The sequence below is a fragment of the Giraffa tippelskirchi genome, chromosome 13 (assembly GCF_054371585.1).
Source record: "Giraffa tippelskirchi isolate mGirTip1 chromosome 13, T2T-mGirTip1v1.2.pri, whole genome shotgun sequence".
Taxonomy (NCBI): Eukaryota; Metazoa; Chordata; class Mammalia; order Artiodactyla; family Giraffidae; genus Giraffa; species Giraffa tippelskirchi.
Window position 1 is genome coordinate 57,419,364 of NC_137287.1, and position 10,514 is coordinate 57,429,877.

At 39.6% G+C, this 10,514-nt stretch overlaps 1 long non-coding RNA gene across 1 annotated transcript in view; it reads left to right on the plus strand.

Annotated features, from left to right (window-relative positions):
- Positions 1–9,909, plus strand: part of LOC145531465 (uncharacterized) — a 59,370-nt gene extending 49,461 nt beyond the window's left edge. Inside the window, exon 4 of the long non-coding RNA XR_014072463.1 lies at positions 8,830–9,909. This is a non-coding gene — a long non-coding RNA (uncharacterized LOC145531465). The remainder of the gene's footprint in view (positions 1–8,829) is intronic.
- The last annotated feature ends 605 nt before the right edge of the window (positions 9,910–10,514 follow it).

Sequence of the window (10,514 nt, forward strand, 5' to 3'; positions counted from 1 at the left end):
CTGGTCCCATCACTTCATGGGGAAACAGTGGAAACAGTGTCAGACTTTATTTTTTTGGGCTCCAAAATCACTGCTGATGGTGATTGCAGCCATGAAATTAAAAGACACTTACTCCTTGGAAGGAAGGTTATGGCCAACCTAGATAGCATATTTAAAAGCAGAGACATTACTTTGCCAACAAAAGTCCATCTAGTCAAGGCTATGGTTTTTCCAGTGGTCATGTGTGGATGTGAGAGTTGGACGGTGAAGAAAGCTGAGCACCGCAGAATTGATGCTTTTGAACTGTGGTGTTGGAGAAGACTCTTGAGAGTTCCTTGGACTGCAAGGAGATCCAATCAATCCATCCTAAAGGAGATCAGTGCTGGGTGTTCATTGGAAGGACTGATGTTGAAGCTGAAACTCCAATACTTTGGCCACCTCATGTGAAGAGTTGACTCGTTGGAAAAGACCCTAATGCTGGGTAAGATTGGGGGCAGGAGGAGAAGGGGACGACAGAGGATGAGATGACTGGATGGCATCACTGACTTGATGGACATGGGTTTGGGTAAACTCTGGGAGTTGGTGATGGACAGGGAGGCCTGGTGTGCTGCAATTCATGGGGTCGCAAAGTGTCGGACAAGACTGAGTGACTGAACTGAACTGAACTGAATCCCAATAACTTAAGTAGAGCTGCTATTTATTTTTTTTTTAAAGATTTTTTAATGTGGATCTTTTTAAAAGTCTTTATTGAAGTTGTTACAATACTGTTTCTGTCGTATGTTTTGGCTTTTTGGCTGCAAGGCATGTGGGATCTTAGCTTCCCAACCAGGGATCAAACTGTTACCCCCAGTATTGGAAAGCAAAGTCTTAACCACTGGACCACCAGGGAAGTCCCCTAGAGCTTCCACTCTATAGATAAGATGACTATATTATCAGCACCTCTCTATAGATGAGATGACTGAGATTCCATGATGCTTTTCCCAAGTCAATCCATATAACTGATTGTATTATATAAGTGATTTAGAGATAAGTGATTTGTGTATATGATAAATATATAAGAAACCATGTAAGTTTTGTCATGAGATTCTATCATTTCAATGCAAAAAAACCACCTTTCAAGAGTTACTTTGACTGTTAAAAGATTGTGCAATCTATTTAGGATGCTTTATCAAATTGATATGTGAAAACAGCCATTGGTAAATTTGACCTAAGTTTGAGAAAATTTAGATATAAAACTGTAGTGTTATAGCATCTAGATCATTCAGGAAAACAACGTTGAAAGATATATAATGTTAGAGACTTCCCTCGTGGTCCAATGGTTAAGACTCTGTGCTCCCAATGCAGGGGGTCTGGGTTCAATCACTGGTCACGGAACTAGATCTTGCATACCCCATTGAAAACCTGGCACAGCCAAATAAATAAATATTTTTTTAAAAAAAGAAGTAAAAGATATACGACATTATGATTTATTTTACCTGTGACATCTGTAAGAGTTAATTGTTACAGTTCATTTACTATGCACTTTCAAAAATAATGTTGGGCCTATAGGTGTAAAAGATGAGGAAGAAGCCCAGACACATTTTTTTTTTCCTCCCCACAAGGAGCTTATCCAGAGACCATGACATCAGTCACAGGTATGGTAAGAATTGCTGAGGGAGATTATAGCCACCAATGAGATCTTTCCTGAGATGTTGTCCTTGCAAAATCAACCCCCACAGACTCAGCAGCTTCTTTGAACATCTCTGATTTTTCCTGAATCACCCATTACAGCCCTGTGAGCTGTAACCGTGGACCTTAGGGTGAAAGTGGAAGTGTTAGTTGCACATCGTGTCTGACTCTTTGCGACCCCATGAACTGTAGCCACCTGGCTCCTCTGCCCATGAGATTTCCCAGATAAGAATACTGGAGTGGTTGCCATTCCCTTCTCCAGGGGATCTTCCCAACCCAGGGATCGAACCCAGGTCTCCTGCATTGCAGCAGATTTCTTACCGTCTGAGACACCAGGGAAGCCCAAGGACCTTAGGGTTTCTGGGGCTATTTTATTTATTTCTAAAATAAAAGCAAAGTCCCTTTCCAGTTGGAGTGAATAAGGAAGTACGTAGCAGCATATTGGGGCCACGCAGCCAGCCTGCAAAAGGCAAAGAGAAGTGGAAAGATACGGGGCTTGAGGCTCGTCTCCAGGCTGCTGAACAAGCTTGACTTCAGGCACTCAACTCTTCAGTTATAGAAGACGAGTGTTCCAGTCCTTGTCCCTGAAATGACAGCAGCAGAACCAAGAGCCACAGCAACAAACACTCCTTGTTTTCTTTAAAGTAGGAGCTACTCTTCTAGTTTTCTTAAGTTTTCTTCCAGTTGTCTATATTGAAATTTTACAAATTCTAGAAGTTTTTTTTTTTTTTCCTGATGCATGTTTTATGAAGTCTAGCACTCTATAAAATTTTTTTTTCTTCTATAAAACACTTTTAGAGACTTCCCTGGTACTCCAGGGGTCAAGACTCTGTACTTCCAATGCTGGGGCTCAGGTTCAATCCTTGATCGGGAAATAAGATCTCACATGCCTTGTGGCACAGCCAAAAAAAGAAAAAATAAACAGACCCTCTGCCCCCAAAAAAGAAATAACTTTACTTAAAAAAAATTGATGTATAGTTAATTTATAATGTTGTGTTAGTTTTATGCATACAGCAAGGTGATTTAGTTGTACATATACATGTATATTTTTTTGGATTCTTTTCCCTTATAAGTTATTATAAGATATTGAGTATAACTCCTTGTGCTATACAGTAGGTCCTATACAGTTGTTTACTTATTTTATATATAGTAATGTGTATATTGGAGAAGGCAATGGCACCCCACTCCAGTACTCTTGCCTGGAAGATCCCATGGACGGAGGAGCCTGGTGGGCTGCAGTCCATGGGGTTAAGAAGAGTCGGACACGACTGAGCGACTTCACTTTCACTTTTCTCTTTCATGCACTGGAGAAGGAAATGGCAGCCCACTCCAGTATTCTTGCCTGGAGAATCCCAGGGATGGCGGAGCCTGGTGGGCTGCCGTCCATCGGGTCACACAGAGTCGGACACCACTGAAGCAACTTAGCAGCAGCAGCAGCAGCAGCAGTGTGTATATGTCAATCCCAGATTCTATTTTTTTTTCTTTTTTTAAAGATGGTAAAGATAGTTTATTAAAACCAACAGTAAATTTCATATTACAGAGTGAAATGTGGGAGGATTCAGTATATTAGAAACAATCAAGATACTTTTTTTTATCACCACTATTATTCAGCATTACTTCAGAAGTCTTAGCTAATGCAGTTAAGATGAAAAAATGAAATGGTGTAAACATTTAAGAAGAAATAATATCTGTATTTATGGGTTATATAATTTTACACTTTGAAAACTCAAGAGTTTAGTAAAAAGAATACTTCAATTTGTAATGCAGTTTAAGAGGGTGGCTAGATACAAAGTATATATAAAAAAATTAAAAGTATTTTCTACACAGACAATAGTTAAAAATGGAAATGGACACATCTTTGTAAGCCAACTGTAATTTTAAAAGTAGAAATGGAAACTATATCCCATTTCTACTTTAATGACAAAGCTATAAAAAATACTTGAGAATACATTTAACAAAAGTGCAACAGATTCTAAGCTCCTAATATATCTCTTCCCTATCATTCTATCCCCTTTGGTAACCATAAGTTCGTTTTCTATATGGACTTTTTTTTTCTTTTTGCCTTCAGCCTAGCTAATTAGAAAACAATTTGGTTCCAATAATTTTTAATGACAGGTCAGACTCATATATTTTGGATTTTATCTCAATTTTTAATGACAACTCAGACCCATATATTGTGGATTTTCTCTTTTTTTAGTTACTGATCATATTCTACATTGGAAAAAAACCCCAAATCTAAATCAATATTTGTGTTCTAGTCTTTCTAAAAGAGGTAACAAAATAATTCATATACATGCATACACACACACACACACACACACACACACACACACACACACGATGGTCTTGGTATGTTAACGGGATCATTAGTGATATCTAGGATTAAAATCCTTGCGGTGATAGTACAATGGAGGTGTTCAGCATTCTGAAGTTATCTTTGCTCATTTTCCTCTGTTTCTTTGCCAGTAAGTTCCATCACCTAAACAATGTCCTGAGGCCAAATTCAGCACCTGGAGAGGAAAAGTACAAAAGTTTCATATTGTCAGTATCTCCAGGAAACTCCATCCAGAGGTTCTAAAGCTAATAATTCATCCCTCATTGATCCTCCCACCCCAAATGTTCATACACAGACACTCCCTGAATTAATAAGGAAAGACAATAGTATCGTTCAGAAGTTTAGCAATAGCACGAGAGAGACTTTTGTGGGTAAACAAACAAAAAGTTTATTACACAAACAATGTTGACTGGAGTTTTCTTTTTTTTTTAAAGAAAGTAATTCTGGGCTTCCTTGGTGGCTAGAGGTAAAGAATCCACCTGCCAATGCAGGAGACGTGGGTTCGATCCCTGGTCCAGGAAGATCCCACATTTGTGGAGCAACAAAGCCCATGCACCACAACGATTGAGTCTGTGCTGCTAGAGTCTGGGAGCTGCAACTACTAAGCCCAAGCACCTGGAGCCTGTGGTCCACAAGAAGAGAAGCCATCGCAATGAGAATCCCTTGCACACAGCTAGAGAATAGTCCCACTTGCCATAACTAGAGAAAGCCTGGGCACAGCAATGAAGACCCAGCACAGCCAAAATAAAATAACGAATTAAATTTAAACAACTAATAAAAAGAAAGAAATTCCAAAATAACACCATTATAATAAATTTCTGCCTACATGCAATAAAAATGTCCATGTTTTTTTCATCAAAGAAATATGAGTTTTATTTCCACGTGCAGAATAAAATTATCATAAGCATTTTCTAACGGTGACCAAATATGTGAAGCAGTTGGGACAGGGGAAGGCTTAGCAGTCGAGAGGCAGGAGTTTGGATTCAGACTACCTGGGTTCATATATATGTTTCCATAGTTTATATGCTTTGTGACCTTGGGCAAATCACGTAATGTCTCTGTTCCTTGGTTTCTCACAGGTAAGAAAAAGTCCTTCAGTTAGAGATGTGCCTAAGCCAAAACAATTCATTGCAGATACAAAGACCCTACACGTAGTATCTTAATGCAAGAAATTAGGATAAATTGATCAGCAAATTCAATGAAGAGGAATGAGAACTTGAAGGAGATGCAACTTTAGATTAATTGTTTCAACAGATCTTTTCAGATGATTGTGATGAAGTGAAAAGTGCAATACACAAATTATGGGATCTGGTAGTACAGGGTTCGATCCCTGGGTTGGGAAGATCCCCTGAAGGAGGGCATGGCAACCCACTCCAGTGTCATTGCCTGGAGAATCCCCATGGACACAGGAGCCTTGTGGACTACAGTCCATGGGGTCGCAGAGTCAGACATGACTGAGCAACTAAACACAGCATGGCACAGCACAGCACAGTATAGTTTTGAGTCTCTACTGGTTCAAAGTAGGTAAAAGGATAGTTGAAATTAACCTACCTGATGATACAGAATAGAAAAAAAGTACTAAATGAGTTAATTTTCTATCAGTTAAAAAAAGAGAGAATTGTTGAATAGATCTCATGAAATAACATAATGCAATTAAATAGTACATAACTAAATGCTCTGTGAATGTTGGCTACTATTATATTTGTCATATTTATGTTGTTTAGTTGCTAAGTCGTGTTAGGCTCTTTTGTGATCCCATGGACTGTACCCTGCCAGTCTCCTCTGTTCACAGAGTTTCCCAGGCAAGAATACTGGAGTGTGTTGCCATTTCCTTCTCTAGGGGATCTTCCCTACCCAGGGATCAAACCCACGTTTCCTGCATTGCAGGTGGATTCTTTGCCACTGAGTCACCTGGGAAGCCCATACTTATATTCATATGTTTATATAAATATATTTATATCTATATGTTTATAAAATATTTTGTTTATATTTTTAATTTTATGTAATAATATGTATTTATTTTATGTATTTGCTTTATGTATATATTAATATCATATCTATATTAAAAAATATGCTAGAAAACATATATATATCAATGACATATTATTTAGGGAACTAGTGTCAAAGCCTGTGCAGATGAAAAGATGATAACTTGAGTATTATCATCAAATATAGCTATCTCCTCCTTAACTCTTCCTTGTGCCTGGAGAAAGTGCTAGTGGACAGTGTTGTTTTAACCGAGAGTAAAGAAGATGTCAGAGATGTTTCGTAGAACATAGCTGTGATTCCTGATAGATACAGAGGGAATTACGCCACCTACTGAAGTTCTTCAAAATTTATCTCTTCATCATGAGAACTTAATGATCATAATAAACTTAATAAGATGTAACACTTCATAATCATTAATTAGTTAATCTGCAAAACATCTTTGTGAAGTAGAAAAGGGTCATTACCCTGTTAAGATTACTCACAGGGTTGACCAAGAATGCAGTGGAGACTCAAGTCATGAATCCCCAACATCAACTGTTCCACTTCCTTGAGTGACTCAGGAGAAATTTTGCCTGGCCATAAAGACTGCAATACAGTGTTTTTGAGGAAGTCCTCAAGCACCTTATTACATCTACACTCTCTATCGGCCTTAGGGCCACTGATCTAAGTTCACAGCTGGTCAATTCTTACCAAGAGAAACAGAACACCCTAGGAGGGAATCTTACACATTATGGGAGTCTTCAGTGGGTTTTTGCATATGTTCTCCTAGCTTTATGGAGGAAATAGACATCCTACTTGTCTCTTTTGAAGGTAAAAGGAATTGGATCACTCTCCGAATTGCTTGATATTTTGCCCAAATTCATGATCATAAGACAAATTTACTCCAGATTGATTTATGTTGTGTTTTAGATGTATTCTCCTCTAACAAGTCTCATTTAGAGGACTTAAAATATTCATTCTCATTCTTTCTGTCCTTATTTTTGTCCTTATACACGACTGCCTGCATGCTCAGTTGCTTCAGTCATGTCCGACTCCTTGTGATACTACAGACCACAGCCTGCCAGGCTCCTCTGTCCATGGGATTCTCCAGGCAAGAATACTGGAGCGGGTTGCCATGCCCTCCTCCAGGGGACCTTCCCGACCCAGAGATGGAAACCTGCATCTCCTGAATCTCCTGTGCTGGCAGGCGGATTCTTACCAACTAGCACCACTTGGGAAGCCCTGATGTCCTTCTGTGTTGTAGTAAGCATATGGGGAAAAACTTGATCCACAGCCTTAGTGCATGGAGGTTGATTTCACTGGGTAAAATTTACTTTATAACAGCTGATCAGACACAAACTCTGTTTTCTCTGAATTGCTTTTAAGTCAACCTGTAAAGTAGTTTTTCAACATGTACCAAAATCAAAGAAGAGACATTTAGGCACAGAGTGTATTCAGTAAAGTTTAAAATACCCACCTTTTTCTTTATTTAGCCTTTTGTCAATTATTTATTTACTTGATAAACATATATTTAAAGACTTCATACCAGGATATGTACCCAATATGAAAAAAATAATATAACGCCTTCAGTTTATACACAGTTTCACATGGGTAATCCATTGGCTTTCCAGGTAGCTCAGTGGTAAATAATCTACCTGCCAATGCAGGAGATGCAGGTTTGATCCCTGGGTCAGGAAGATCCCCTGGAGGAGGAAATGGCAACCCACTCCAGTATTCTTGCCTGGAACATTCCATGGACAGGGAATCCTGGCGTGCTTTAGTCCATGGAGTCGCAAAGAGCTGGACATAACTGAGCGACTGAGCACACAGCACAGTCCATAGTTTAAGATGGATAGAGCAGATGATCGGTTAAGAAAAGTGATTTAAGGCTCATTGTAGTCTAAATTCACATCTCCACGTTGCTACATATCAGATCTGTGGAACTGGAGAAATTTGTTTTCTTTCCCTGTGCTTGAGTCATCTGTTAAATGGAAAATATAATCTCTCTGCCATGTTGTTATTAGGAGGATCAAATAAAATAATAGCTGTAAAGCAGTCAGGGCTTCCCTGATAGCTCAGTGGTAAAAAAGCTGCCTGCCAATGCAGGAGACTTGGGTTCGATCCCTGGGTCAGGAAGATCCTCTGCAGAAGGAAATGGCAACTCGCTCCAGTATTCCTGCCTGGGAAATCCCACAGACAGAGGAGCCTGGCAGGCTACAATCCATGGGGTCATAAAGAGTCAAACGTGACTTAGCGACTAAACAGCAAGAAAAGCAGTTAATGTATTATTAACATTTGAAACGCTGTAGATTAATAAAGGCTAGCTAGTTTTATTTTAAAAGTTTAGGGATTCTCTTTAGACTGAAATTTACTTAGAAACAAATCTTTTAACCTGACTTGGTACATCTTTGAGCCAGGAACTTCAAGCTCCATTTATATCTGTGATGCATTGAACAAAATTGCCTGAAAGTATCTCTGGGTGTTTGTTCTGAATTAACTAGATAGTTACCTAAAACCAGGAGATGTCCCCACTCCTCATGGCAGAGACTGCTCCCAAACTCAGCTTCCTACCAGACCTGAGGTATCTCCCAAAGTACGCATATCCCAAATCCCGTTTGCCATCTGGACTTCGGGTGCCAGGCAGCTGGCAATACCAAAGGGGTCCAGTGAACAGCTGGTACCGCATTTCAAGGAGGCTGTGTATTGTCCCACTGATGAGGCTGCCATCTCATTTTTGCCCTATGAAAGGCTTAAGTGACAGGAAGCAATAGCCCTTTAGTGGAACACAGACCCACATGCCAGGAACAGAAGCTCTCTAGACCAGGTGTTCCTCTCCGTGGGATGATGGCGGTTGACTCACACCTTCTCTTCTCTTGCAGATCCAGTCTCACAGGTTTTCTTTGCCCAGCAAAGCCCATGATGTAGAAATCGTCTTGAACCCAGTGCCCCACAAGTGGTGGCCCAGAAGAAACTCACTGGACACAATACCTCCATGCTTCGTTTCTTAATGGATTCCTTTTCAGTTTGCCAAGATTCCCAGTGGGAATGCTAACAAAATTGGCAGCAGTCCTGGGTCCTCTGTATTCTGGAATTTACCGTTAGAACATTTCCTTCTGTCCTTCCTGGTATTAAAAGAAAAAAAAGCAAACCGGTTACTATTTTCATCCAATCAACTGTTCAGTGAAATAAAAAGGATTTTTCTTCACAAAAAGTTTATGGATTCATAGATGGCAGATATTCTTGATTAAAAGAATGCAAATAATTTAGAAGATTTAAAAGCACAGTCTTTTTAGTTCTGTTACTCCTGTATTAGTGCGATAATTTGCTTTTGCTTTCTACTCTCATGGGTAATACAGAATGAAGCAGGGCAAAGGCTAATAGAGTTCTGCCAAGAGAATGTACTGGTCATAGCAAACACCCTCTTCCAACAACACAAGAGAAGACTCTACACATGGACATCACTAGATGGTCGACACTGAAATCAGATTGATTACATTCTTTGCAGCCAAAGATGGAGAAGCTCTATACACTCAGCAAAAACAAGACTGGGAGCTGACTGTGGCTCAGATCATGAACTCTTATTGCCAAATTCAGACTCAAATGGAAGAAAGTGGAGAAAACCACTAGACCATTCAAGTATGACCTAAATCAAATTCCTTATGACTATACAGTAGGAGTGAAAAATAGATTTAAAGGACTAGATCTGATAGACAGAATGCCTGATGAACTATAGATGGAGGTTCGGGACCTTGTACAGGAGACAAGAATCAAGACCATCCCCAAGAAAAAGAAATGCAAAAAAGCAAAATGGCTGTCTGAGGAGGCCTTACAAATAGCTGTGAAAAGACAGGAAGCGAAAAGCAAAGGAGTAAAGGAAAGATATACCCATTTGAATGCAGAGTTCCAAAGAATAGCAAGGAGAGATAAGAAAGCCTCCCTCAGCGATCAATGCAAAGAAATAGAGGAAAACAATAGAATGGGAAAGACTAGAGATTTCTTCAAGAAAATTAGAGATACCAAGGGAACGTTTCATGCAAAGATGGGCTCAATAAAGGACAGAAATGGGTAGGGACATAACAGAAGCAGAAGATATTAAGAAGAGGTGGCAAGAATACATAGAAGAACTGTTCAGAAAAGATCTTCACGACCCAGATAATCACAATGGTGTGATCACTCACCTAGAGCCAGACATCCTGGAATGTGAAGTCAAGTGGGCCTTAGAAAGCATCACTACGAACAAAGCTAGTGGAGGTGATGGAATTCCAGTTGAGCTATTTCAAATCCTGAAAAATGACACTGTGAAAGTGCTGCACTCAATATGTCAGCAAATATGGAAAACTCAGCAGTGGCCACAGGACTGGAAAAGGTCAGTTTTCATTCCAATCCCAAAGAAAGGCAATGCCAAAGAATGCTCAAACTACCGCACAATTGCACTCATCTCACATGCTAGTAAAGTAATGCTCAAAATTCTCCAAGCCAGGCTTCAGCAATACGTGAACTGTGAACTTCCGGATGTTCAAGCTCGTTTTAGAAAAGGCAAAGGAACCAGAGATCAAACTGCCAA